The following is a 26,449-nucleotide window of genomic DNA, read 5'->3' as shown; positions in this document are numbered from 1 at the left end:
TGCCCCAGCTAAAAGGCCTCACTGCCCCTGTAGCCTGACACATGTAAATGATAGAGTTAAAAGAGACCAGGCTTTCAGCAGATGCCCAGGGGATGGCTTGAGCCGACGGTCGGCCAACAGAAGTAATTTCTCTCTCTGCAGAGAAGTTTGTGCAACTGACCCTTTCAGTTGGTCAGCGCATGCAGCCCACTAGGTGACTCGAGTGTGAGGAAGGAGGAAAGGGGCTGACTTCCTGCTTTGGCCTTGAAAAACGACAGGCAGGAGACTTTGGCATGTGGGTGCCATGGGGCTGGCCAGGTGTGCCGCCTAGGTGTGCCACGCTGCTGACAGTTAATCGAGCGAAAAATCAAGCCAAAGGATAGAAGAAATAGGCCCAGTGTTCAGCACTGGCAAGAGCCAGACTGGAAAGTAGAAGAGGAGTGAATGAGAGGCCTGTCTCCGCCTACGGCCACACCACCCTGAATGCGCCCGATCTCGTCTGATCTTGGAAGCTAAGCAGGGTCAGGCCTGGTTAGTACTTGGATGGGAGACCGCCTGGGAATACCAGGTGCTGTAGGCTTTTTGCTTTTCCTCGCTGCAACAAGCAATGGTCGCTGTCCTCAATGTCTTTTTCCCATTGACTTTTTTAGCCGCACACTTACCGCTTTTCATTTGCTTTCTCTCACTTGCCCTTTTCAATTCTTGCTTTTTATACAACCAATATTTCATCCATCACATTTGGGCCCAGAGGTTGCTACCCAGCTTTCCCAAAATGCAAAATGACTGACCTGCCTAGTCATGCACTGATAAATGCCCACCTCTCATATGGCAGCATAATTAGTCCCATTTGCAAGTCCTGAGCCTGGGAAAGCTGGGGCGTGAAGAGCCCTGCCTAGTTTGCCAGTGATCAATCCTCCACACTGCAGCATAGCTGGGCACATTTGCCTTCAGAGTCCTGGGAAAGCAGCTGGCTAACGTGCCACGCCAAGCTGTAATAGCGATCTGCTAAAAGCCATTTCTACTCACATCAATCCCCCCAAATTGTGGCACAACTGGGCCGATTTGCCTTTCAGGAGCCTGGCAAAGCTGGGTAACTTGCACAATGCAAGGGTACGTTCACGAGGTGCATTTTCTCTGGCTTTTTGCTGCGTTTGTGTCAAAAGGGCAGAATATATATGTTTTTCCACAGTTGCAAGACAAAACGCTGCAAACAAGTATGTAGCCGCCCACAGTAGCCCAAGGTAAAGTAAAAGAAAACAGCAAACATATAAAAGTCACCCATTGCAGGTGCAATCGTTGCCTTGGAGCTGCCCTGTTTCAGGTCCTTCAGCATTGGCCAGCTTACACACTCCATTGGAGTGAATGGAGACTAAGCCCCGCCCCCTTGGCCCAAAAAGAACGTCTCAGCAGTGAGGCCATGCTGGTGCACACTGCTCATAGCAGCAGGTCTCCAGCCGCACATGGAGGAGGCTGAGAGGAAGGAAAGGACTCCCTCTTGGTCTGCTAGATGTCAGGCAAACTGCTTGTTTCTGCAGCAGACTCATTTCTAGGGGACCTTTTTACAAGTGTAGTCATACATCTATTTGTTTTTTGTTTTGAATGTTTTTTTTAAATGTATTTTATTTTTCAGGTTTAGCTTCACTTTAAGAGATATAAAAGTGAAGAAAATGGAAAGGGGCTAGTGTTGAGCCCTGGAAAGAGGCGTGCTGTGAAGTAGAAGAGCAGTGAGTGAGAGGCCTTTCTCTGCCTACGGCCACACCACCCTGAATGCGCCCGATCTCGTCTGATCTCGGAAGCTAAGCAGCGTCAGGCCTGGTTAGTACTTGGATGGGAGACCGCCTGGGAATACCAGGTGCTGTAGGCTTTTTGCTTTTCCTCACTGCAACAAGCAATGGTCGCTGTCCTCAATGCCTTTTTCCCATTGACTTTTTCAACTGCACACTTGCTTCTTTTCCTGAGCTTTCTCTTTTGCGCTTTTGAATGCTCGCAAAATCCCTGTCCTCCTTATCAGCATGGTGGCCACCACCAGCATTACTGCTTTTAATACGAGGCTGAATTTCAATAGTAACAGCGCCCCTTGCAGGACTGGGGGCACTCAGTGTTAACCTGCAGGCTGACTGACAGCGTCACGAATGCAGCACACGTTTGCAGACAACGCAGCGTAGGAAAGGGAAGCGCGCTGAAAGCCGCTTCCAATCATTCACCACCACCAGCTCACCTCCTTCCCTAATTGTTTCCCGTACACCTGGCTCCATCCCACCTTCCTGGCCGAGCTTGCTCTCTCTTTCACACCCTCATTCCATTGTTAGCCTGTCGAAAAGCCTGCACTGAGGCTTTTTAAAAGACACCCGCTGCTCATCACTGCTGTGGCAGCTGTTTCATTAGTCAACAACACCTGTCGGCTGTATTCCCTCTGCCAGCCCTTGCGGTCGTCGCATTGGTCCTTCGGAAACAGCCGCCCCCTGTTGGGCCGGAGTGGTGCTATGCCGGTATCCATGGACTGAAAGTTTCTAGGCGTGCTGCGTTTTTCCATGCCCGGCTGGCAATGGCAACCGACGCTCGTCAAAGGGATGGAGGGCTCATGTGTGCGCACCCTGAGCTCCTAATGGCGTCTGCCACTGTGCCGCAGGTGAGCGTTACCTGCTGGCGAGTCTTTGGTGCACGCACCAATTTGGCCACGTGCCGGCCAGGGCCAGGCTGACTGGGCTTTGAACAAATGAGGGTGGTGGAGAAGAGGTCAGCTGCGTCTACCGGCCACACCACCCTGAATACGCCCGATCTCGTCCGATCTCGGAAGCAAAGCGGGGTCGGGCTCGGACAGTACTTGGATGGGAGACCTCCTGGGAATACCGGGTGCTGTAGACTGTATTTTTTTTCTCGGCTGTATCTTCCTGTTTTTGTCATTTCCATCCTTCCAGGATCTCCGGCTCTGGGCCCAGTGGCTGCCAACGGCCATACCACTAGGCGACCGCACCGGCCTACTATCTAGCTGCGTGCCCCAGCTAAAAGGCCTCACTGCCCCTGTAGCCTGACACATGTAAATGATAGAGTTAAAAGAGACCAGGCTTTCAGCAGATGCCCAGGGGATGGCTTGAGCCGACGGTCGGCCAACAGAAGTAATTTCTCTCTCTGCAGAGAAGTTTGTGCAACTGACCCTTTCAGTTGGTCAGCGCATGCAGCCCACTAGGTGACTCGAGTGTGAGGAAGGAGGAAAGGGGCTGACTTCCTGCTTTGGCCTTGAAAAACGACAGGCAGGAGACTTTGGCATGTGGGTGCCATGGGGCTGGCCAGGTGTGCCGCCTAGGTGTGCCACGCTGCTGACAGTTAATCGAGCGAAAAATCAAGCCAAAGGATAGAAGAAATAGGCCCAGTGTTCAGCACTGGCAAGAGCCAGACTGGAAAGTAGAAGAGGAGTGAATGAGAGGCCTGTCTCCGCCTACGGCCACACCACCCTGAATGCGCCCGATCTCGTCTGATCTTGGAAGCTAAGCAGGGTCAGGCCTGGTTAGTACTTGGATGGGAGACCGCCTGGGAATACCAGGTGCTGTAGGCTTTTTGCTTTTCCTCGCTGCAACAAGCAATGGTCGCTGTCCTCAATGTCTTTTTCCCATTGACTTTTTTAGCCGCACACTTACCGCTTTTCATTTGCTTTCTCTCACTTGCCCTTTTCAATTCTTGCTTTTTATACAACCAATATTTCATCCATCACATTTGGGCCCAGAGGTTGCTACCCAGCTTTCCCAAAATGCAAAATGACTGACCTGCCTAGTCATGCACTGATAAATGCCCACCTCTCATATGGCAGCATAATTAGTCCCATTTGCAAGTCCTGAGCCTGGGAAAGCTGGGGCGTGAAGAGCCCTGCCTAGTTTGCCAGTGATCAATCCTCCACACTGCAGCATAGCTGGGCACATTTGCCTTCAGAGTCCTGGGAAAGCAGCTGGCTAACGTGCCACGCCAAGCTGTAATAGCGATCTGCTAAAAGCCATTTCTACTCACATCAATCCCCCCAAATTGTGGCACAACTGGGCCGATTTGCCTTTCAGGAGCCTGGCAAAGCTGGGTAACTTGCACAATGCAAGGGTACGTTCACGAGGTGCATTTTCTCTGGCTTTTTGCTGCGTTTGTGTCAAAAGGGCAGAATATATATGTTTTTCCACAGTTGCAAGACAAAACGCTGCAAACAAGTATGTAGCCGCCCACAGTAGCCCAAGGTAAAGTAAAAGAAAACAGCAAACATATAAAAGTCACCCATTGCAGGTGCAATCGTTGCCTTGGAGCTGCCCTGTTTCAGGTCCTTCAGCATTGGCCAGCTTACACACTCCATTGGAGTGAATGGAGACTAAGCCCCGCCCCCTTGGCCCAAAAAGAACGTCTCAGCAGTGAGGCCATGCTGGTGCACACTGCTCATAGCAGCAGGTCTCCAGCCGCACATGGAGGAGGCTGAGAGGAAGGAAAGGACTCCCTCTTGGTCTGCTAGATGTCAGGCAAACTGCTTGTTTCTGCAGCAGACTCATTTCTAGGGGACCTTTTTACAAGTGTAGTCATACATCTATTTGTTTTTTGTTTTGAATGTTTTTTTTAAATGTATTTTATTTTTCAGGTTTAGCTTCACTTTAAGAGATATAAAAGTGAAGAAAATGGAAAGGGGCTAGTGTTGAGCCCTGGAAAGAGGCGTGCTGTGAAGTAGAAGAGCAGTGAGTGAGAGGCCTTTCTCTGCCTACGGCCACACCACCCTGAATGCGCCCGATCTCGTCTGATCTCGGAAGCTAAGCAGCGTCAGGCCTGGTTAGTACTTGGATGGGAGACCGCCTGGGAATACCAGGTGCTGTAGGCTTTTTGCTTTTCCTCACTGCAACAAGCAATGGTCGCTGTCCTCAATGCCTTTTTCCCATTGACTTTTTCAACTGCACACTTGCTTCTTTTCCTGAGCTTTCTCTTTTGCGCTTTTGAATGCTCGCAAAATCCCTGTCCTCCTTATCAGCATGGTGGCCACCACCAGCATTACTGCTTTTAATACGAGGCTGAATTTCAATAGTAACAGCGCCCCTTGCAGGACTGGGGGCACTCAGTGTTAACCTGCAGGCTGACTGACAGCGTCACGAATGCAGCACACGTTTGCAGACAACGCAGCGTAGGAAAGGGAAGCGCGCTGAAAGCCGCTTCCAATCATTCACCACCACCAGCTCACCTCCTTCCCTAATTGTTTCCCGTACACCTGGCTCCATCCCACCTTCCTGGCCGAGCTTGCTCTCTCTTTCACACCCTCATTCCATTGTTAGCCTGTCGAAAAGCCTGCACTGAGGCTTTTTAAAAGACACCCGCTGCTCATCACTGCTGTGGCAGCTGTTTCATTAGTCAACAACACCTGTCGGCTGTATTCCCTCTGCCAGCCCTTGCGGTCGTCGCATTGGTCCTTCGGAAACAGCCGCCCCCTGTTGGGCCGGAGTGGTGCTATGCCGGTATCCATGGACTGAAAGTTTCTAGGCGTGCTGCGTTTTTCCATGCCCGGCTGGCAATGGCAACCGACGCTCGTCAAAGGGATGGAGGGCTCATGTGTGCGCACCCTGAGCTCCTAATGGCGTCTGCCACTGTGCCGCAGGTGAGCGTTACCTGCTGGCGAGTCTTTGGTGCACGCACCAATTTGGCCACGTGCCGGCCAGGGCCAGGCTGACTGGGCTTTGAACAAATGAGGGTGGTGGAGAAGAGGTCAGCTGCGTCTACCGGCCACACCACCCTGAATACGCCCGATCTCGTCCGATCTCGGAAGCAAAGCGGGGTCGGGCTCGGACAGTACTTGGATGGGAGACCTCCTGGGAATACCGGGTGCTGTAGACTGTATTTTTTTTCTCGGCTGTATCTTCCTGTTTTTGTCATTTCCATCCTTCCAGGATCTCCGGCTCTGGGCCCAGTGGCTGCCAACGGCCATACCACTAGGCGACCGCACCGGCCTACTATCTAGCTGCGTGCCCCAGCTAAAAGGCCTCACTGCCCCTGTAGCCTGACACATGTAAATGATAGAGTTAAAAGAGACCAGGCTTTCAGCAGATGCCCAGGGGATGGCTTGAGCCGACGGTCGGCCAACAGAAGTAATTTCTCTCTCTGCAGAGAAGTTTGTGCAACTGACCCTTTCAGTTGGTCAGCGCATGCAGCCCACTAGGTGACTCGAGTGTGAGGAAGGAGGAAAGGGGCTGACTTCCTGCTTTGGCCTTGAAAAACGACAGGCAGGAGACTTTGGCATGTGGGTGCCATGGGGCTGGCCAGGTGTGCCGCCTAGGTGTGCCACGCTGCTGACAGTTAATCGAGCGAAAAATCAAGCCAAAGGATAGAAGAAATAGGCCCAGTGTTCAGCACTGGCAAGAGCCAGACTGGAAAGTAGAAGAGCAGTGAATGAGAGACCTGTCTCCGCCTACGGCCACACCACCCTGAATGCGCCCGATCTCGTCTGATCTCGGAAGCTAAGCAGGGTCAGGCCTGGTTAGTACTTGGATGGGAGACCGCCTGGGAATACCAGGTGCTGTAGGCTTTTTGCTTTTCCTCGCTGCAACAAGCAATGGTCGCTGTCCTCAATGTCTTTTTCCCATTGACTTTTTTAGCCGCACACTTACCGCTTTTCATTTGCTTTCTCTCACTTGCCCTTTTCAATTCTTGCTTTTTATACAACCAATATTTCATCCATCACATTTGGGCCCAGAGGTTGCTACCCAGCTTTCCCAAAATGCAAAATGACTGACCTGCCTAGTCATGCACTGATAAATGCCCACCTCTCATATGGCAGCATAATTAGTCCCATTTGCAAGTCCTGAGCCTGGGAAAGCTGGGGCGTGAAGAGCCCTGCCTAGTTTGCCAGTGATCAATCCTCCACACTGCAGCATAGCTGGGCACATTTGCCTTCAGAGTCCTGGGAAAGCAGCTGGCTAACGTGCCACGCCAAGCTGTAATAGCGATCTGCTAAAAGCCATTTCTACTCACATCAATCCCCCCAAATTGTGGCACAACTGGGCCGATTTGCCTTTCAGGAGCCTGGCAAAGCTGGGTAACTTGCACAATGCAAGGGTACGTTCACGAGGTGCATTTTCTCTGGCTTTTTGCTGCGTTTGTGTCAAAAGGGCAGAATATATATGTTTTTCCACAGTTGCAAGACAAAACGCTGCAAACAAGTATGTAGCCGCCCACAGTAGCCGCCCACAGTAGCCCAAGGTAAAGTAAAAGAAAACAGCAAACATATAAAAGTCACCAATTGCAGGTGCAATCGTTGCCTTGGAGCTGCCCTGTTTCAGGTCCTTCAGCATTGGCCAGCTTACACACTCCATTGGAGTGAATGGAGACTAAGCCCCGCCCCCTTGGCCCAAAAAGAACGTCTCAGCAGTGAGGCCATGCTGGTGCACACTGCTCATAGCAGCAGGTCTCCAGCCGCACATGGAGGAGGCTGAGAGGAAGGAAAGGACTCCCTCTTGGTCTGCTAGATTTCAGGCAAACTGCTTGTTTCTGCAGCAGACTCATTTCTAGGGGACCTTTTTACAAGTGTAGTCATACATCTATTTGTTTTTTGTTTTGAATGTTTTTTTAAAATGTATTTTATTTTTCAGGTTTAGCTTCACTTTAAGGGATATAAAAGTGAAGAAAATGGAAAGGGGCTAGTGTTGAGCCCTGGAAAGAGGCGTGCTGTGAAGTAGAAGAGCAGTGAGTGAGAGGCCTGTCTCTGCCTACGGCCACACCACCCTGAATGCGCCCGATCTCGTCTGATCTCGGAAGCTAAGCAGGGTCAGGCCTGGTTAGTACTTGGATGGGAGACCGCCTGGGAATACCAGGTGCTGTAGGCTTTTTGCTTTTCCTCACTGCAACAAGCAATGGTCGCTGTCCTCAATGCCTTTTTCCCATTGACTTTTTCAACTGCACACTTGCTTCTTTTCCTGAGCTTTCTCTTTTGCGCTTTTGAATGCTCGCAAAATCCCTGTCCTCCTTATCAGCATGGTGGCCACCACCAGCATTACTGCTTTTAATACAAGGCTGAATTTCAATAGTAACAGCGCCCCTTGCAGGACTGGGGGCACTCAGTGTTAACCTGCAGGCTGACTGACATCGTCACGAAAGCAGCACACGTTTGCAGACAACGCAGCGTAGGAAAGGGAAGCGCGCTGAAAGCCGCTTCCAATCACTCACCACCACCAGCTCACCTCCTTCCCTAATTGTGTCCCGTACACCTGGCTCCATCCCACCTTCCTGGCCGAGCTTGCTCTCTCTTTCACACCCTCATTCCATTGTTAGCCTGTCGAAAAGCCTGCACTGAGGCTTTTTAAAAGACACCCGCTGCTCATCACTGCTGTGGCAGCTGTTTCATTAGTCAACAACACCTGTCGGCTGTATTCCCTCTGCCAGCCCTTGCGGTCGTCGCATTGGTCCTTCGGAAACAGCCACCCCCTGTTGGGCCGGAGTGGTGCTATGCCGGTATCCATGGACTGAAAGTTTCTAGGCGTGCTGCGTTTTTCCATGCCCGGCTGGCAATGGCAACCGACGCTCGTCAAAGGGATGGAGGGCTCATGTGTGCGCACCCTGAGCTCCTAATGGCGTCTGCCACTGTGCCGCAGGTGAGCGTTACCTGCTGGCGAGTCTTTGGTGCACGCACCAATTTGGCCACGTGCCGGCCAGGGCCAGGCTGACTGGGCTTTGAACAAATGAGGGTGGTGGAGAAGAGGTCAGCTGCGTCTACCGGCCACACCACCCTGAATACGCCCGATCTCGTCCGATCTCGGAAGCAAAGCGGGGTCGGGCTCGGACAGTACTTGGATGGGAGACCTCCTGGGAATACCGGGTGCTGTAGACTGTATTTTTTTTCTCGGCTGTATCTTCCTGTTTTTGTCATTTCCATCCTTCCAGGATCTCCGGCTCTGGGCCCAGTGGCTGCCAACGGCCATACCACTAGGCGACCGCACCGGCCTACTATCTAGCTGCGTGCCCCAGCTAAAAGGCCTCACTGCCCCTGTAGCCTGACACATGTAAATGATAGAGTTAAAAGAGACCAGGCTTTCAGCAGATGCCCAGGGGATGGCTTGAGCCGACGGTCGGCCAACAGAAGTAATTTCTCTCTCTGCAGAGAAGTTTGTGCAACTGACCCTTTCAGTTGGTCAGCGCATGCAGCCCACTAGGTGACTCGAGTGTGAGGAAGGAGGAAAGGGGCTGACTTCCTGCTTTGGCCTTGAAAAACGACAGGCAGGAGACTTTGGCATGTGGGTGCCATGGGGCTGGCCAGGTGTGCCGCCTAGGTGTGCCACGCTGCTGACAGTTAATCGAGCGAAAAATCAAGCCAAAGGATAGAAGAAATAGGCCCAGTGTTCAGCACTGGCAAGAGCCAGACTGGAAAGTAGAAGAGCAGTGAATGAGAGGCCTGTCTCCGCCTACGGCCACACCACCCTGAATGCGCCCGATCTCGTCTGATCTTGGAAGCTAAGCAGGGTCAGGCCTGGTTAGTACTTGGATGGGAGACCGCCTGGGAATACCAGGTGCTGTAGGCTTTTTGCTTTTCCTCGCTGCAACAAGCAATGGTCGCTGTCCTCAATGTCTTTTTCCCATTGACTTTTTTAGCCGCACACTTACCGCTTTTCATTTGCTTTCTCTCACTTGCCCTTTTCAATTCTTGCTTTTTATACAACCAATATTTCATCCATCACATTTGGGCCCAGAGGTTGCTACCCAGCTTTCCCAAAATGCAAAATGACTGACCTGCCTAGTCATGCACTGATAAATGCCCACCTCTCATATGGCAGCATAATTAGTCCCATTTGCAAGTCCTGAGCCTGGGAAAGCTGGGGCGTGAAGAGCCCTGCCTAGTTTGCCAGTGATCAATCCTCCACACTGCAGCATAGCTGGGCACATTTGCCTTCAGAGTCCTGGGAAAGCAGCTGGCTAACGTGCCACGCCAAGCTGTAATAGCGATCTGCTAAAAGCCATTTCTACTCACATCAATCCCCCCAAATTGTGGCACAACTGGGCCGATTTGCCTTTCAGGAGCCTGGCAAAGCTGGGTAACTTGCACAATGCAAGGGTACGTTCACGAGGTGCATTTTCTCTGGCTTTTTGCTGCGTTTGTGTCAAAAGGGCAGAATATATATGTTTTTCCACAGTTGCAAGACAAAACGCTGCAAACAAGTATGTAGCCGCCCACAGTAGCCCAAGGTAAAGTAAAAGAAAACAGCAAACATATAAAAGTCACCCATTGCAGGTGCAATCGTTGCCTTGGAGCTGCCCTGTTTCAGGTCCTTCAGCATTGGCCAGCTTACACACTCCATTGGAGTGAATGGAGACTAAGCCCCGCCCCCTTGGCCCAAAAAGAACGTCTCAGCAGTGAGGCCATGCTGGTGCACACTGCTCATAGCAGCAGGTCTCCAGCCGCACATGGAGGAGGCTGAGAGGAAGGAAAGGACTCCCTCTTGGTCTGCTAGATGTCAGGCAAACTGCTTGTTTCTGCAGCAGACTCATTTCTAGGGGACCTTTTTACAAGTGTAGTCATACATCTATTTGTTTTTTGTTTTGAATGTTTTTTTTAAATGTATTTTATTTTTCAGGTTTAGCTTCACTTTAAGGGATATAAAAGTGAAGAAGATGGAAAGGGGCTAGTGTTGAGCCCTGGAAAGAGGCGTGCTGTGAAGTAGAAGAGCAGTGAGTGAGAGGCCTGTCTCTGCCTACGGCCACACCACCCTGAATGCGCCCGATCTCGTCTGATCTCGGAAGCTAAGCAGGGTCAGGCCTGGTTAGTACTTGGATGGGAGACCGCCTGGGAATACCAGGTGCTGTAGGCTTTTTGCTTTTCCTCACTGCAACAAGCAATGGTCGCTGTCCTCAATGCCTTTTTCCCATTGACTTTTTCAACTGCACACTTGCTTCTTTTCCTGAGCTTTCTCTTTTGCGCTTTTGAATGCTCGCAAAATCCCTGTCCTCCTTATCAGCATGGTGGCCACCACCAGCATTACTGCTTTTAATACGAGGCTGAATTTCAATAGTAACAGCGCCCCTTGCAGGACTGGGGGCACTCAGTGTTAACCTGCAGGCTGACTGACAGCGTCACGAATGCAGCACACGTTTGCAGACAACGCAGCGTAGGAAAGGGAAGCGCGCTGAAAGCCGCTTCCAATCATTCACCACCACCAGCTCACCTCCTTCCCTAATTGTTTCCCGTACACCTGGCTCCATCCCACCTTCCTGGCCGAGCTTGCTCTCTCTTTCACACCCTCATTCCATTGTTAGCCTGTCGAAAAGCCTGCACTGAGGCTTTTTAAAAGACACCCGCTGCTCATCACTGCTGTGGCAGCTGTTTCATTAGTCAACAACACCTGTCGGCTGTATTCCCTCTGCCAGCCCTTGCGGTCGTCGCATTGGTCCTTCGGAAACAGCCGCCCCCTGTTGGGCCGGAGTGGTGCTATGCCGGTATCCATGGACTGAAAGTTTCTAGGCGTGCTGCGTTTTTCCATGCCCGGCTGGCAATGGCAACCGACGCTCGTCAAAGGGATGGAGGGCTCATGTGTGCGCACCCTGAGCTCCTAATGGCGTCTGCCACTGTGCCGCAGGTGAGCGTTACCTGCTGGCGAGTCTTTGGTGCACGCACCAATTTGGCCACGTGCCGGCCAGGGCCAGGCTGACTGGGCTTTGAACAAATGAGGGTGGTGGAGAAGAGGTCAGCTGCGTCTACCGGCCACACCACCCTGAATACGCCCGATCTCGTCCGATCTCGGAAGCAAAGCGGGGTCGGGCTCGGACAGTACTTGGATGGGAGACCTCCTGGGAATACCGGGTGCTGTAGACTGTATTTTTTTTCTCGGCTGTATCTTCCTGTTTTTGTCATTTCCATCCTTCCAGGATCTCCGGCTCTGGGCCCAGTGGCTGCCAACGGCCATACCACTAGGCGACCGCACCGGCCTACTATCTAGCTGCGTGCCCCAGCTAAAAGGCCTCACTGCCCCTGTAGCCTGACACATGTAAATGATAGAGTTAAAAGAGACCAGGCTTTCAGCAGATGCCCAGGGGATGGCTTGAGCCGACGGTCGGCCAACAGAAGTAATTTCTCTCTCTGCAGAGAAGTTTGTGCAACTGACCCTTTCAGTTGGTCAGCGCATGCAGCCCACTAGGTGACTCGAGTGTGAGGAAGGAGGAAAGGGGCTGACTTCCTGCTTTGGCCTTGAAAAACGACAGGCAGGAGACTTTGGCATGTGGGTGCCATGGGGCTGGCCAGGTGTGCCGCCTAGGTGTGCCACGCTGCTGACAGTTAATCGAGCGAAAAATCAAGCCAAAGGATAGAAGAAATAGGCCCAGTGTTCAGCACTGGCAAGAGCCAGACTGGAAAGTAGAAGAGGAGTGAATGAGAGGCCTGTCTCCGCCTACGGCCACACCACCCTGAATGCGCCCGATCTCGTCTGATCTTGGAAGCTAAGCAGGGTCAGGCCTGGTTAGTACTTGGATGGGAGACCGCCTGGGAATACCAGGTGCTGTAGGCTTTTTGCTTTTCCTCGCTGCAACAAGCAATGGTCGCTGTCCTCAATGTCTTTTTCCCATTGACTTTTTTAGCCGCACACTTACCGCTTTTCATTTGCTTTCTCTCACTTGCCCTTTTCAATTCTTGCTTTTTATACAACCAATATTTCATCCATCACATTTGGGCCCAGAGGTTGCTACCCAGCTTTCCCAAAATGCAAAATGACTGACCTGCCTAGTCATGCACTGATAAATGCCCACCTCTCATATGGCAGCATAATTAGTCCCATTTGCAAGTCCTGAGCCTGGGAAAGCTGGGGCGTGAAGAGCCCTGCCTAGTTTGCCAGTGATCAATCCTCCACACTGCAGCATAGCTGGGCACATTTGCCTTCAGAGTCCTGGGAAAGCAGCTGGCTAACGTGCCACGCCAAGCTGTAATAGCGATCTGCTAAAAGCCATTTCTACTCACATCAATCCCCCCAAATTGTGGCACAACTGGGCCGATTTGCCTTTCAGGAGCCTGGCAAAGCTGGGTAACTTGCACAATGCAAGGGTACGTTCACGAGGTGCATTTTCTCTGGCTTTTTGCTGCGTTTGTGTCAAAAGGGCAGAATATATATGTTTTTCCACAGTTGCAAGACAAAACGCTGCAAACAAGTATGTAGCCGCCCACAGTAGCCCAAGGTAAAGTAAAAGAAAACAGCAAACATATAAAAGTCACCCATTGCAGGTGCAATCGTTGCCTTGGAGCTGCCCTGTTTCAGGTCCTTCAGCATTGGCCAGCTTACACACTCCATTGGAGTGAATGGAGACTAAGCCCCGCCCCCTTGGCCCAAAAAGAACGTCTCAGCAGTGAGGCCATGCTGGTGCACACTGCTCATAGCAGCAGGTCTCCAGCCGCACATGGAGGAGGCTGAGAGGAAGGAAAGGACTCCCTCTTGGTCTGCTAGATGTCAGGCAAACTGCTTGTTTCTGCAGCAGACTCATTTCTAGGGGACCTTTTTACAAGTGTAGTCATACATCTATTTGTTTTTTGTTTTGAATGTTTTTTTTAAATGTATTTTATTTTTCAGGTTTAGCTTCACTTTAAGAGATATAAAAGTGAAGAAAATGGAAAGGGGCTAGTGTTGAGCCCTGGAAAGAGGCGTGCTGTGAAGTAGAAGAGCAGTGAGTGAGAGGCCTTTCTCTGCCTACGGCCACACCACCCTGAATGCGCCCGATCTCGTCTGATCTCGGAAGCTAAGCAGCGTCAGGCCTGGTTAGTACTTGGATGGGAGACCGCCTGGGAATACCAGGTGCTGTAGGCTTTTTGCTTTTCCTCACTGCAACAAGCAATGGTCGCTGTCCTCAATGCCTTTTTCCCATTGACTTTTTCAACTGCACACTTGCTTCTTTTCCTGAGCTTTCTCTTTTGCGCTTTTGAATGCTCGCAAAATCCCTGTCCTCCTTATCAGCATGGTGGCCACCACCAGCATTACTGCTTTTAATACGAGGCTGAATTTCAATAGTAACAGCGCCCCTTGCAGGACTGGGGGCACTCAGTGTTAACCTGCAGGCTGACTGACAGCGTCACGAATGCAGCACACGTTTGCAGACAACGCAGCGTAGGAAAGGGAAGCGCGCTGAAAGCCGCTTCCAATCATTCACCACCACCAGCTCACCTCCTTCCCTAATTGTTTCCCGTACACCTGGCTCCATCCCACCTTCCTGGCCGAGCTTGCTCTCTCTTTCACACCCTCATTCCATTGTTAGCCTGTCGAAAAGCCTGCACTGAGGCTTTTTAAAAGACACCCGCTGCTCATCACTGCTGTGGCAGCTGTTTCATTAGTCAACAACACCTGTCGGCTGTATTCCCTCTGCCAGCCCTTGCGGTCGTCGCATTGGTCCTTCGGAAACAGCCGCCCCCTGTTGGGCCGGAGTGGTGCTATGCCGGTATCCATGGACTGAAAGTTTCTAGGCGTGCTGCGTTTTTCCATGCCCGGCTGGCAATGGCAACCGACGCTCGTCAAAGGGATGGAGGGCTCATGTGTGCGCACCCTGAGCTCCTAATGGCGTCTGCCACTGTGCCGCAGGTGAGCGTTACCTGCTGGCGAGTCTTTGGTGCACGCACCAATTTGGCCACGTGCCGGCCAGGGCCAGGCTGACTGGGCTTTGAACAAATGAGGGTGGTGGAGAAGAGGTCAGCTGCGTCTACCGGCCACACCACCCTGAATACGCCCGATCTCGTCCGATCTCGGAAGCAAAGCGGGGTCGGGCTCGGACAGTACTTGGATGGGAGACCTCCTGGGAATACCGGGTGCTGTAGACTGTATTTTTTTTCTCGGCTGTATCTTCCTGTTTTTGTCATTTCCATCCTTCCAGGATCTCCGGCTCTGGGCCCAGTGGCTGCCAACGGCCATACCACTAGGCGACCGCACCGGCCTACTATCTAGCTGCGTGCCCCAGCTAAAAGGCCTCACTGCCCCTGTAGCCTGACACATGTAAATGATAGAGTTAAAAGAGACCAGGCTTTCAGCAGATGCCCAGGGGATGGCTTGAGCCGACGGTCGGCCAACAGAAGTAATTTCTCTCTCTGCAGAGAAGTTTGTGCAACTGACCCTTTCAGTTGGTCAGCGCATGCAGCCCACTAGGTGACTCGAGTGTGAGGAAGGAGGAAAGGGGCTGACTTCCTGCTTTGGCCTTGAAAAACGACAGGCAGGAGACTTTGGCATGTGGGTGCCATGGGGCTGGCCAGGTGTGCCGCCTAGGTGTGCCACGCTGCTGACAGTTAATCGAGCGAAAAATCAAGCCAAAGGATAGAAGAAATAGGCCCAGTGTTCAGCACTGGCAAGAGCCAGACTGGAAAGTAGAAGAGCAGTGAATGAGAGACCTGTCTCCGCCTACGGCCACACCACCCTGAATGCGCCCGATCTCGTCTGATCTCGGAAGCTAAGCAGGGTCAGGCCTGGTTAGTACTTGGATGGGAGACCGCCTGGGAATACCAGGTGCTGTAGGCTTTTTGCTTTTCCTCGCTGCAACAAGCAATGGTCGCTGTCCTCAATGTCTTTTTCCCATTGACTTTTTTAGCCGCACACTTACCGCTTTTCATTTGCTTTCTCTCACTTGCCCTTTTCAATTCTTGCTTTTTATACAACCAATATTTCATCCATCACATTTGGGCCCAGAGGTTGCTACCCAGCTTTCCCAAAATGCAAAATGACTGACCTGCCTAGTCATGCACTGATAAATGCCCACCTCTCATATGGCAGCATAATTAGTCCCATTTGCAAGTCCTGAGCCTGGGAAAGCTGGGGCGTGAAGAGCCCTGCCTAGTTTGCCAGTGATCAATCCTCCACACTGCAGCATAGCTGGGCACATTTGCCTTCAGAGTCCTGGGAAAGCAGCTGGCTAACGTGCCACGCCAAGCTGTAATAGCGATCTGCTAAAAGCCATTTCTACTCACATCAATCCCCCCAAATTGTGGCACAACTGGGCCGATTTGCCTTTCAGGAGCCTGGCAAAGCTGGGTAACTTGCACAATGCAAGGGTACGTTCACGAGGTGCATTTTCTCTGGCTTTTTGCTGCGTTTGTGTCAAAAGGGCAGAATATATATGTTTTTCCACAGTTGCAAGACAAAACGCTGCAAACAAGTATGTAGCCGCCCACAGTAGCCGCCCACAGTAGCCCAAGGTAAAGTAAAAGAAAACAGCAAACATATAAAAGTCACCAATTGCAGGTGCAATCGTTGCCTTGGAGCTGCCCTGTTTCAGGTCCTTCAGCATTGGCCAGCTTACACACTCCATTGGAGTGAATGGAGACTAAGCCCCGCCCCCTTGGCCCAAAAAGAACGTCTCAGCAGTGAGGCCATGCTGGTGCACACTGCTCATAGCAGCAGGTCTCCAGCCGCACATGGAGGAGGCTGAGAGGAAGGAAAGGACTCCCTCTTGGTCTGCTAGATTTCAGGCAAACTGCTTGTTTCTGCAGCAGACTCATTTCTAGGGGACCTTTTTACAAGTGTAGTCATACATCTATTTGTTTTTTGTTTTGAATGTTTTTTTAAAATGTATTTTATTTTTCAGGTTTAGCTTCACTTTAAGGGATATAAAAGTGAAGAAAATGGAAAGGGGCTAGTGTTGAGCCCTGGAAAGAGGCGTGCTGTGAAGTAGAAGAGCAGTGAGTGAGAGGCCTGTCTCTGCCTACGGCCACACCACCCTGAATGCGCCCGATCTCGTCTGATCTCGGAAGCTAAGCAGGGTCAGGCCTGGTTAGTACTTGGATGGGAGACCGCCTGGGAATACCAGGTGCTGTAGGCTTTTTGCTTTTCCTCACTGCAACAAGCAATGGTCGCTGTCCTCAATGCCTTTTTCCCATTGACTTTTTCAACTGCACACTTGCTTCTTTTCCTGAGCTTTCTCTTTTGCGCTTTTGAATGCTCGCAAAATCCCTGTCCTCCTTATCAGCATGGTGGCCACCACCAGCATTACTGCTTTTAATACAAGGCTGAATTTCAATAGTAACAGCGCCCCTTGCAGGACTGGGGGCACTCAGTGTTAACCTGCAGGCTGACTGACATCGTCACGAAAGCAGCACACGTTTGCAGACAACGCAGCGTAGGAAAGGGAAGCGCGCTGAAAGCCGCTTCCAATCACTCACCACCACCAGCTCACCTCCTTCCCTAATTGTGTCCCGTACACCTGGCTCCATCCCACCTTCCTGGCCGAGCTTGCTCTCTCTTTCACACCCTCATTCCATTGTTAGCCTGTCGAAAAGCCTGCACTGAGGCTTTTTAAAAGACACCCGCTGCTCATCACTGCTGTGGCAGCTGTTTCATTAGTCAACAACACCTGTCGGCTGTATTCCCTCTGCCAGCCCTTGCGGTCGTCGCATTGGTCCTTCGGAAACAGCCACCCCCTGTTGGGCCGGAGTGGTGCTATGCCGGTATCCATGGACTGAAAGTTTCTAGGCGTGCTGCGTTTTTCCATGCCCGGCTGGCAATGGCAACCGACGCTCGTCAAAGGGATGGAGGGCTCATGTGTGCGCACCCTGAGCTCCTAATGGCGTCTGCCACTGTGCCGCAGGTGAGCGTTACCTGCTGGCGAGTCTTTGGTGCACGCACCAATTTGGCCACGTGCCGGCCAGGGCCAGGCTGACTGGGCTTTGAACAAATGAGGGTGGTGGAGAAGAGGTCAGCTGCGTCTACCGGCCACACCACCCTGAATACGCCCGATCTCGTCCGATCTCGGAAGCAAAGCGGGGTCGGGCTCGGACAGTACTTGGATGGGAGACCTCCTGGGAATACCGGGTGCTGTAGACTGTATTTTTTTTCTCGGCTGTATCTTCCTGTTTTTGTCATTTCCATCCTTCCAGGATCTCCGGCTCTGGGCCCAGTGGCTGCCAACGGCCATACCACTAGGCGACCGCACCGGCCTACTATCTAGCTGCGTGCCCCAGCTAAAAGGCCTCACTGCCCCTGTAGCCTGACACATGTAAATGATAGAGTTAAAAGAGACCAGGCTTTCAGCAGATGCCCAGGGGATGGCTTGAGCCGACGGTCGGCCAACAGAAGTAATTTCTCTCTCTGCAGAGAAGTTTGTGCAACTGACCCTTTCAGTTGGTCAGCGCATGCAGCCCACTAGGTGACTCGAGTGTGAGGAAGGAGGAAAGGGGCTGACTTCCTGCTTTGGCCTTGAAAAACGACAGGCAGGAGACTTTGGCATGTGGGTGCCATGGGGCTGGCCAGGTGTGCCGCCTAGGTGTGCCACGCTGCTGACAGTTAATCGAGCGAAAAATCAAGCCAAAGGATAGAAGAAATAGGCCCAGTGTTCAGCACTGGCAAGAGCCAGACTGGAAAGTAGAAGAGCAGTGAATGAGAGGCCTGTCTCCGCCTACGGCCACACCACCCTGAATGCGCCCGATCTCGTCTGATCTTGGAAGCTAAGCAGGGTCAGGCCTGGTTAGTACTTGGATGGGAGACCGCCTGGGAATACCAGGTGCTGTAGGCTTTTTGCTTTTCCTCGCTGCAACAAGCAATGGTCGCTGTCCTCAATGTCTTTTTCCCATTGACTTTTTTAGCCGCACACTTACCGCTTTTCATTTGCTTTCTCTCACTTGCCCTTTTCAATTCTTGCTTTTTATACAACCAATATTTCATCCATCACATTTGGGCCCAGAGGTTGCTACCCAGCTTTCCCAAAATGCAAAATGACTGACCTGCCTAGTCATGCACTGATAAATGCCCACCTCTCATATGGCAGCATAATTAGTCCCATTTGCAAGTCCTGAGCCTGGGAAAGCTGGGGCGTGAAGAGCCCTGCCTAGTTTGCCAGTGATCAATCCTCCACACTGCAGCATAGCTGGGCACATTTGCCTTCAGAGTCCTGGGAAAGCAGCTGGCTAACGTGCCACGCCAAGCTGTAATAGCGATCTGCTAAAAGCCATTTCTACTCACATCAATCCCCCCAAATTGTGGCACAACTGGGCCGATTTGCCTTTCAGGAGCCTGGCAAAGCTGGGTAACTTGCACAATGCAAGGGTACGTTCACGAGGTGCATTTTCTCTGGCTTTTTGCTGCGTTTGTGTCAAAAGGGCAGAATATATATGTTTTTCCACAGTTGCAAGACAAAACGCTGCAAACAAGTATGTAGCCGCCCACAGTAGCCCAAGGTAAAGTAAAAGAAAACAGCAAACATATAAAAGTCACCCATTGCAGGTGCAATCGTTGCCTTGGAGCTGCCCTGTTTCAGGTCCTTCAGCATTGGCCAGCTTACACACTCCATTGGAGTGAATGGAGACTAAGCCCCGCCCCCTTGGCCCAAAAAGAACGTCTCAGCAGTGAGGCCATGCTGGTGCACACTGCTCATAGCAGCAGGTCTCCAGCCGCACATGGAGGAGGCTGAGAGGAAGGAAAGGACTCCCTCTTGGTCTGCTAGATTTCAGGCAAACTGCTTGTTTCTGCAGCAGACTCATTTCTAGGGGACCTTTTTACAAGTGTAGTCATACATCTATTTGTTTTTTGTTTTGAATGTTTTTTTTAAATGTATTTTATTTTTCAGGTTTAGCTTCACTTTAAGGGATATAAAAGTGAAGAAGATGGAAAGGGGCTAGTGTTGAGCCCTGGAAAGAGGCGTGCTGTGAAGTAGAAGAGCAGTGAGTGAGAGGCCTGTCTCTGCCTACGGCCACACCACCCTGAATGCGCCTGATCTCGTCTGATCTCGGAAGCTAAGCAGGGTCAGGCCTGGTTAGTACTTGGATGGGAGACCGCCTGGGAATACCAGGTGCTGTAGGCTTTTTGCTTTTCCTCACTGCAACAAGCAATGGTCGCTGTCCTCAATGCCTTTTTCCCATTGACTTTTTCAACTGCACACTTGCTTCTTTTCCTGAGCTTTCTCTTTTGCGCTTTTGAATGCTCGCAAAATCCCTGTCCTCCTTATCAGCATGGTGGCCACCACCAGCATTACTGCTTTTAATACGAGGCTGAATTTCAATAGTAACAGCGCCCCTTGCAGGACTGGGGGCACTCAGTGTTAACCTGCAGGCTGACTGACAGCGTCACGAATGCAGCACACGTTTGCAGACAACGCAGCGTAGGAAAGGGAAGCGCGCTGAAAGCCGCTTCCAATCATTCACCACCACCAGCTCACCTCCTTCCCTAATTGTTTCCCGTACACCTGGCTCCATCCCACCTTCCTGGCCGAGCTTGCTCTCTCTTTCACACCCTCATTCCATTGTTAGCCTGTCGAAAAGCCTGCACTGAGGCTTTTTAAAAGACACCCGCTGCTCAGCACTGCTGTGGCAGCTGTTTCATTAGTCAACAACACCTGTCGGCTGTATTCCCCCTGCGGTCGTCGCATTGGTCCTTCGGAAACAGCCGCCCCCTGTTGGGCCGGAGTGGTGCTATGCCGGTATCCATGGACTGAAAGTTTCTAGGCGTGCTGCGTTTTTCCATGCCCGGCTGGCAATGGCAACCGACGCTCGTCAAAGGGATGGAGGGCTCATGTGTGCGCACCCTGAGCTCCTAATGGCGTCTGCCACTGTGCCGCAGGTGAGCGTTACCTGCTGGCGAGTCTTTGGTGCACGCACCAATTTGGCCACGTGCCGGCCAGGGCCAGGCTGACTGGGCTTTGAACAAATGAGGGTGGTGGAGAAGAGGTCAGCTGCGTCTACCGGCCACACCACCCTGAATACGCCCGATCTCGTCCGATCTCGGAAGCAAAGCGGGGTCGGGCTCGGACAGTACTTGGATGGGAGACCTCCTGGGAATACCGGGTGCTGTAGACTGTATTTTTTTTCTCGGCTGTATCTTCCTGTTTTTGTCATTTCCATCCTTCCAGGATCTCCGGCTCTGGGCCCAGTGGCTGCCAACGGCCATACCACTAGGCGACCGCACCGGCCTGCTATCTAGCTGCGTGCCCCAGCTAAAAGGCCTCACTGCCCCTGTAGCCTGACACATGTAAATGATAGAGTTAAAAGAGACCAGGCTTTCAGCAGATGCCCAGGGGATGGCTTGAGCCGACGGTCGGCCAACAGAAGTAATTTCTCTCTCTGCAGAGAAGTTTGTGCAACTGACCCTTTCAGTTGGTCAGCGCATGCAGCCCACTAGGTGACTCGAGTGTGAGGAAGGAGGAAAGGGGCTGACTTCCTGCTTTGGCCTTGAAAAACGACAGGCAGGAGACTTTGGCATGTGGGTGCCATGGGGCTGGCCAGGTGTGCCGCCTAGGTGTGCCACGCTGCTGACAGTTAATCGAGCGAAAAATCAAGCCAAAGGATAGAAGAAATAGGCCCAGTGTTCAGCACTGGCAAGAGCCAGACTGGAAAGTAGAAGAGCAGTGAATGAGAGGCCTGTCTCCGCCTACGGCCACACCACCCTGAATGCGCCCGATCTCGTCTGATCTCGGAAGCTAAGCAGGGTCAGGCCTGGTTAGTACTTGGATGGGAGACCGCCTGGGAATACCAGGTGCTGTAGGCTTTTTGCTTTTCCTCGCTGCAACAAGCAATGGTCGCTGTCCTCAATGTCTTTTTCCCATTGACTTTTTTAGCCGCACACTTACCGCTTTTCATTTGCTTTCTCTCACTTGCCCTTTTCAATTCTTGCTTTTTATACAACCAATATTTCATCCATCACATTTGGGCCCAGAGGTTGCTACCCAGCTTTCCCAAAATGCAAAATGACTGACCTGCCTAGTCATGCACTGATAAATGCCCACCTCTCATATGGCAGCATAATTAGTCCCATTTGCAAGTCCTGAGCCTGGGAAAGCTGGGGCGTGAAGAGCCCTGCCTAGTTTGCCAGTGATCAATCCTCCACACTGCAGCATAGCTGGGCACATTTGCCTTCAGAGTCCTGGGAAAGCAGCTGGCTAACGTGCCACGCCAAGCTGTAATAGCGATCTGCTAAAAGCCATTTCTACTCACATCAATCCCCCCAAATTGTGGCACAACTGGGCCGATTTGCCTTTCAGGAGCCTGGCAAAGCTGGGTAACTTGCACAATGCAAGGGTACGTTCACGAGGTGCATTTTCTCTGGCTTTTTGCTGCGTTTGTGTCAAAAGGGCAGAATATATATGTTTTTCCACAGTTGCAAGACAAAACGCTGCAAACAAGTATGTAGCCGCCCACAGTAGCCCAAGGTAAAGTAAAAGAAAACAGCAAACATATAAAAGTCACCCATTGCAGGTGCAATCGTTGCCTTGGAGCTGCCCTGTTTCAGGTCCTTCAGCATTGGCCAGCTTACACACTCCATTGGAGTGAATGGAGACTAAGCCCCGCCCCCTTGGCCCAAAAAGAACGTCTCAGCAGTGAGGCCATGCTGGTGCACACTGCTCATAGCAGCAGGTCTCCAGCCGCACATGGAGGAGGCTGAGAGGAAGGAAAGGACTCCCTCTTGGTCTGCTAGATTTCAGGCAAACTGCTTGTTTCTGCAGCAGACTCATTTCTAGGGGACCTTTTTACAAGTGTAGTCATACATCTATTTGTTTTTTGTTTTGAATGTTTTTTTTAAATGTATTTTATTTTTCAGGTTTAGCTTCACTTTAAGGGATATAAAAGTGAAGAAGATGGAAAGGGGCTAGTGTTGAGCCCTGGAAAGAGGCGTGCTGTGAAGTAGAAGAGCAGTGAGTGAGAGGCGTGAGTGAGAGGCGTGAGTGAGAGGCCTGTCTCTGCCTACGGCCACACCACCCTGAATGCGCCCGATCTCGTCTGATCTCGGAAGCTAAGCAGGGTCAGGCCTGGTTAGTACTTGGATGGGAGACCGCCTGGGAATACCAGGTGCTGTAGGCTTTTTGCTTTTCCTCACTGCAACAAGCAATGGTCGCTGTCCTCAATGCCTTTTTCCCATTGACTTTTTCAACTGCACACTTGCTTCTTTTCCTGAGCTTTCTCTTTTGCGCTTTTGAATGCTCGCAAAATCCCTGTCCTCCTTATCAGCATGGTGGCCACCACCAGCATTACTGCTTTTAATACGAGGCTGAATTTCAATAGTAACAGCGCCCCTTGCAGGACTGGGGGCACTCAGTGTTAACCTGCAGGCTGACTGACAGCGTCACGAATGCAGCACACGTTTGCAGACAACGCAGCGTAGGAAAGGGAAGCGCGCTGAAAGCCGCTTCCAATCATTCACCACCACCAGCTCACCTCCTTCCCTAATTGTTTCCCGTACACCTGGCTCCATCCCACCTTCCTGGCCGAGCTTGCTCTCTCTTTCACACCCTCATTCCATTGTTAGCCTGTCGAAAAGCCTGCACTGAGGCTTTTTAAAAGACACCCGCTGCTCAGCACTGCTGTGGCAGCTGTTTCATTAGTCAACAACACCTGTCGGCTGTATTCCCCCTGCGGTCGTCGCATTGGTCCTTCGGAAACAGCCGCCCCCTGTTGGGCCGGAGTGGTGCTATGCCGGTATCCATGGACTGAAAGTTTCTAGGCGTGCTGCGTTTTTCCATGCCCGGCTGGCAATGGCAACCGACGCTCGTCAAAGGGATGGAGGGCTCATGTGTGCGCACCCTGAGCTCCTAATGGCGTCTGCCACTGTGCCGCAGGTGAGCGTTACCTGCTGGCGAGTCTTTGGTGCACGCACCAATTTGGCCACGTGCCGGCCAGGGCCAGGCTGACTGGGCTTTGAACAAATGAGGGTGGTGGAGAAGAGGTCAGCTGCGTCTACCGGCCACACCACCCTGAATACGCCCGATCTCGTCCGATCTCGGAAGCAAAGCGGGGTCGGGCTCGGACAGTACTTGGATGGGAGACCTCCTGGGAATACCGGGTGCTGTAGACTGTATTTTTTTTCTCGGCTGTATCTTCCTGTTTTTGTCATTTCCATCCTTCCAGGATCTCCGGCTCTGGGCCCAGTGGCTGCCAACGGCCATACCACTAGGCGACCGCACCGGCCTGCTATCTAGCTGCGTGCCCCAGCTAAAAGGCCTCACTGCCCCTGTAGCCTGACACATGTAAATGATAGAGTTAAAAGAGACCAGGCTTTCAGCAGATGCCCAGGGGATGGCTTGAGCCGACGGTCGGCCAACAGAAGTAATTTCTCTCTCTGCAGAGAAGTTTGTGCAACTGACCCTTTCAGTTGGTCAGCGCATGCAGCCCACTAGGTGACTCGAGTGTGAGGAAGGAGGAAAGGGGCTGACTTCCTGCTTTGGCCTTGAAAAACGACAGGCAGGAGACTTTGGCATGTGGGTGCCATGGGGCTGGCCAGGTGTGCCGCCTAGGTGTGCCACGCTGCTGACAGTTAATCGAGCGAAAAATCAAGCCAAAGGATAGAAGAAATAGGCCCAGTGTTCAGCACTGGCAAGAGCCAGACTGGAAAGTAGAAGAGCAGTGAATGAGAGGCCTGTCTCCGCCTACGGCCACACCACCCTGAATGCGCCCGATCTCGTCTGATCTCGGAAGCTAAGCAGGGTCAGGCCTGGTTAGTACTTGGATGGGAGACCGCCTGGGAATACCAGGTGCTGTAGGCTTTTTGCTTTTCCTCGCTGCAACAAGCAATGGTCGCTGTCCTCAATGTCTTTTTCCCATTGACTTTTTTAGCCGCACACTTACCGCTTTTCATTTGCTTTCTCTCACTTGCCCTTTTCAATTCTTGCTTTTTATACAACCAATATTTCATCCATCACATTTGGGCCCAGAGGTTGCTACCCAGCTTTCCCAAAATGCAAAATGACTGACCTGCCTAGTCATGCACTGATAAATGCCCACCTCTCATATGGCAGCATAATTAGTCCCATTTGCAAGTCCTGAGCCTGGGAAAGCTGGGGCGTGAAGAGCCCTGCCTAGTTTGCCAGTGATCAATCCTCCACACTGCAGCATAGCTGGGCACATTTGCCTTCAGAGTCCTGGGAAAGCAGCTGGCTAACGTGCCACGCCAAGCTGTAATAGCGATCTGCTAAAAGCCATTTCTACTCACATCAATCCCCCCAAATTGTGGCACAACTGGGCCGATTTGCCTTTCAGGAGCCTGGCAAAGCTGGGTAACTTGCACAATGCAAGGGTACGTTCACGAGGTGCATTTTCTCTGGCTTTTTGCTGCGTTTGTGTCAAAAGGGCAGAATATATATGTTTTTCCACAGTTGCAAGACAAAACGCTGCAAACAAGTATGTAGCCGCCCACAGTAGCCGCCCACAGTAGCCCAAGGTAAAGTAAAAGAAAACAGCAAACATATAAAAGTCACCAATTGCAGGTGCAATCGTTGCCTTGGAGCTGCCCTGTTTCAGGTCCTTCAGCATTGGCCAGCTTACACACTCCATTGGAGTGAATGGAGACTAAGCCCCGCCCCCTTGGCCCAAAAAGAACGTCTCAGCAGTGAGGCCATGCTGGTGCACACTGCTCATAGCAGCAGGTCTCCAGCCGCACATGGAGGAGGCTGCAGCAGACTCATTTCTAGGGGACCTTTTTACAAGTGTAGTCATACATCTATTTGTTTTTTGTTTTGAATGTTTTTTTAAAATGTATTTTATTTTTCAGGTTTAGCTTCACTTTAAGGGATATAAAAGTGAAGAAAATGGAAAGGGGCTAGTGTTGAGCCCTGGAAAAAGGCGTGCTGTGAAGTAGAAGAGCAGTGAGTGAGAGGCCTGTCTCTGCCTACGGCCACACCACCCTGAATGCGTCTGATCTCGGAAGCTAAGCAGGGTCAGGCCTGGTTAGTACTTGGATGGGAGACCGCCTGGGAATACCAGGTGCTGTAGGCTTTTTGCTTTTCCTCACTGCAACAAGCAATGGTCGCTGTCCTCAATGCCTTTTTCCCATTGACTTTTTCAACTGCACACTTGCTTCTTTTCCTGAGCTTTCTCTTTTGCGCTTTTGAATGCTCGCAAAATCCCTGTCCTCCTTATCAGCATGGTGGCCACCACCAGCATTACTGCTTTTAATACAAGGCTGAATTTCAATAGTAACAGCGCCCCTTGCAGGACTGGGGGCACTCAGTGTTAACCTGCAGGCTGACTGACATCGTCACGAAAGCAGCACACGTTTGCAGACAACGCAGCGTAGGAAAGGGAAGCGCGCTGAAAGCCGCTTCCAATCACTCACCACCACCAGCTCACCTCCTTCCCTAATTGTTTCCCGTACACCTGGCTCCATCCCACCTTCCTGGCCGAGCTTGCTCTCTCTTTCACACCCTCATTCCATTGTTAGCCTGTCGAAAAGCCTGCACTGAGGCTTTTTAAAAGACACCCGCTGCTCAGCACTGCTGTGGCAGCTGTTTCATTAGTCAACAACACCTGTCGGCTGTATTCCCCCTGCCAGCCCTTGCGGTCGTCGCATTGGTCCTTCGGAAACAGCCGCCCCCTGTTGGGCCGGAGTGGTGCTATGCCGGTATCCATGGACTGAAAGTTTCTAGGCGTGCTGCGTTTTTCCATGCCCGGCTGGCAATGGCAACCGACGCTCGTCAAAGGGATGGAGGGCTCATGTGTGCGCACCCTGAGCTCCTAATGGCGTCTGCCACTGTGCCGCAGGTGAGCGTTACCTGCTGGCGAGTCTTTGGTGCACGCACCAATTTGGCCACGTGCCGGCCAGGGCCAGGCTGACTGGGCTTT

The 26,449-nt window shown here is 51.8% G+C and overlaps 25 non-coding genes and 1 pseudogene across 25 annotated transcripts; all 26 read left to right on the top strand.

The window, feature by feature from the left end:
• The first annotated feature begins 440 nt into the window (after positions 1-440).
• On the top strand, positions 441-559 carry LOC142654625 (5S ribosomal RNA). Its single transcript, XR_012849080.1, has one exon. It is a non-coding gene; the product is annotated as a 5S ribosomal RNA (ribosomal RNA).
• A 1,165-nt stretch (positions 560-1,724) lies between these two features.
• LOC142654865 (5S ribosomal RNA) lies at positions 1,725-1,843 on the top strand. Its single transcript, XR_012849199.1, has one exon. It is a non-coding gene; the product is annotated as a 5S ribosomal RNA (ribosomal RNA).
• An 881-nt stretch (positions 1,844-2,724) lies between these two features.
• On the top strand, positions 2,725-2,844 carry LOC142654949 (5S ribosomal RNA). The gene has a single exon (XR_012849278.1). It is a non-coding gene; the product is annotated as a 5S ribosomal RNA (ribosomal RNA).
• A 569-nt stretch (positions 2,845-3,413) lies between these two features.
• On the top strand, positions 3,414-3,532 carry LOC142654614 (5S ribosomal RNA). Its single transcript, XR_012849079.1, has one exon. It is a non-coding gene; the product is annotated as a 5S ribosomal RNA (ribosomal RNA).
• A 1,165-nt stretch (positions 3,533-4,697) lies between these two features.
• On the top strand, positions 4,698-4,816 carry LOC142654864 (5S ribosomal RNA). The gene has a single exon (XR_012849198.1). It is a non-coding gene; the product is annotated as a 5S ribosomal RNA (ribosomal RNA).
• An 881-nt stretch (positions 4,817-5,697) lies between these two features.
• Positions 5,698-5,817, top strand: LOC142654946 (5S ribosomal RNA). The gene has a single exon (XR_012849276.1). It is a non-coding gene; the product is annotated as a 5S ribosomal RNA (ribosomal RNA).
• A 569-nt stretch (positions 5,818-6,386) lies between these two features.
• On the top strand, positions 6,387-6,505 carry LOC142655097 (5S ribosomal RNA). The gene has a single exon (XR_012849392.1). It is a non-coding gene; the product is annotated as a 5S ribosomal RNA (ribosomal RNA).
• A 1,178-nt stretch (positions 6,506-7,683) lies between these two features.
• On the top strand, positions 7,684-7,802 carry LOC142655086 (5S ribosomal RNA). The gene has a single exon (XR_012849391.1). It is a non-coding gene; the product is annotated as a 5S ribosomal RNA (ribosomal RNA).
• An 881-nt stretch (positions 7,803-8,683) lies between these two features.
• Positions 8,684-8,803, top strand: LOC142654945 (5S ribosomal RNA). Its single transcript, XR_012849275.1, has one exon. It is a non-coding gene; the product is annotated as a 5S ribosomal RNA (ribosomal RNA).
• Positions 8,804-9,372: 569 nt separating this feature from the next.
• LOC142654602 (5S ribosomal RNA) lies at positions 9,373-9,491 on the top strand. Its single transcript, XR_012849078.1, has one exon. It is a non-coding gene; the product is annotated as a 5S ribosomal RNA (ribosomal RNA).
• Positions 9,492-10,656: 1,165 nt separating this feature from the next.
• Positions 10,657-10,775, top strand: LOC142655075 (5S ribosomal RNA). Its single transcript, XR_012849390.1, has one exon. It is a non-coding gene; the product is annotated as a 5S ribosomal RNA (ribosomal RNA).
• An 881-nt stretch (positions 10,776-11,656) lies between these two features.
• Positions 11,657-11,776, top strand: LOC142654944 (5S ribosomal RNA). Its single transcript, XR_012849274.1, has one exon. It is a non-coding gene; the product is annotated as a 5S ribosomal RNA (ribosomal RNA).
• A 569-nt stretch (positions 11,777-12,345) lies between these two features.
• LOC142654591 (5S ribosomal RNA) lies at positions 12,346-12,464 on the top strand. The gene has a single exon (XR_012849077.1). It is a non-coding gene; the product is annotated as a 5S ribosomal RNA (ribosomal RNA).
• A 1,165-nt stretch (positions 12,465-13,629) lies between these two features.
• Positions 13,630-13,748, top strand: LOC142654863 (5S ribosomal RNA). Its single transcript, XR_012849197.1, has one exon. It is a non-coding gene; the product is annotated as a 5S ribosomal RNA (ribosomal RNA).
• Positions 13,749-14,629: 881 nt separating this feature from the next.
• Positions 14,630-14,749, top strand: LOC142654943 (5S ribosomal RNA). Its single transcript, XR_012849273.1, has one exon. It is a non-coding gene; the product is annotated as a 5S ribosomal RNA (ribosomal RNA).
• A 569-nt stretch (positions 14,750-15,318) lies between these two features.
• Positions 15,319-15,437, top strand: LOC142655063 (5S ribosomal RNA). The gene has a single exon (XR_012849388.1). It is a non-coding gene; the product is annotated as a 5S ribosomal RNA (ribosomal RNA).
• Positions 15,438-16,615: 1,178 nt separating this feature from the next.
• Positions 16,616-16,734, top strand: LOC142655052 (5S ribosomal RNA). Its single transcript, XR_012849377.1, has one exon. It is a non-coding gene; the product is annotated as a 5S ribosomal RNA (ribosomal RNA).
• Positions 16,735-17,615: 881 nt separating this feature from the next.
• On the top strand, positions 17,616-17,735 carry LOC142654942 (5S ribosomal RNA). The gene has a single exon (XR_012849272.1). It is a non-coding gene; the product is annotated as a 5S ribosomal RNA (ribosomal RNA).
• Positions 17,736-18,304: 569 nt separating this feature from the next.
• On the top strand, positions 18,305-18,423 carry LOC142654579 (5S ribosomal RNA). Its single transcript, XR_012849076.1, has one exon. It is a non-coding gene; the product is annotated as a 5S ribosomal RNA (ribosomal RNA).
• A 1,165-nt stretch (positions 18,424-19,588) lies between these two features.
• Positions 19,589-19,707, top strand: LOC142654413 (5S ribosomal RNA). Its single transcript, XR_012849033.1, has one exon. It is a non-coding gene; the product is annotated as a 5S ribosomal RNA (ribosomal RNA).
• An 871-nt stretch (positions 19,708-20,578) lies between these two features.
• On the top strand, positions 20,579-20,698 carry LOC142654941 (5S ribosomal RNA). Its single transcript, XR_012849271.1, has one exon. It is a non-coding gene; the product is annotated as a 5S ribosomal RNA (ribosomal RNA).
• A 569-nt stretch (positions 20,699-21,267) lies between these two features.
• Positions 21,268-21,386, top strand: LOC142655040 (5S ribosomal RNA). The gene has a single exon (XR_012849366.1). It is a non-coding gene; the product is annotated as a 5S ribosomal RNA (ribosomal RNA).
• A 1,191-nt stretch (positions 21,387-22,577) lies between these two features.
• Positions 22,578-22,696, top strand: LOC142655029 (5S ribosomal RNA). The gene has a single exon (XR_012849355.1). It is a non-coding gene; the product is annotated as a 5S ribosomal RNA (ribosomal RNA).
• Positions 22,697-23,567: 871 nt separating this feature from the next.
• Positions 23,568-23,687, top strand: LOC142654940 (5S ribosomal RNA). The gene has a single exon (XR_012849270.1). It is a non-coding gene; the product is annotated as a 5S ribosomal RNA (ribosomal RNA).
• Positions 23,688-24,256: 569 nt separating this feature from the next.
• Positions 24,257-24,375, top strand: LOC142655017 (5S ribosomal RNA). The gene has a single exon (XR_012849344.1). It is a non-coding gene; the product is annotated as a 5S ribosomal RNA (ribosomal RNA).
• A 1,119-nt stretch (positions 24,376-25,494) lies between these two features.
• LOC142655095 (5S ribosomal RNA) lies at positions 25,495-25,603 on the top strand (annotated as a pseudogene).
• The last annotated feature ends 846 nt before the right edge of the window (positions 25,604-26,449 follow it).

This window comes from Rhinoderma darwinii, chromosome 5 (assembly GCF_050947455.1).
Source record: "Rhinoderma darwinii isolate aRhiDar2 chromosome 5, aRhiDar2.hap1, whole genome shotgun sequence".
Lineage (NCBI taxonomy): Eukaryota > Metazoa > Chordata > Amphibia > Anura > Rhinodermatidae > Rhinoderma > Rhinoderma darwinii.
This window is presented reverse-complemented; position numbering and strand designations above follow the sequence as displayed.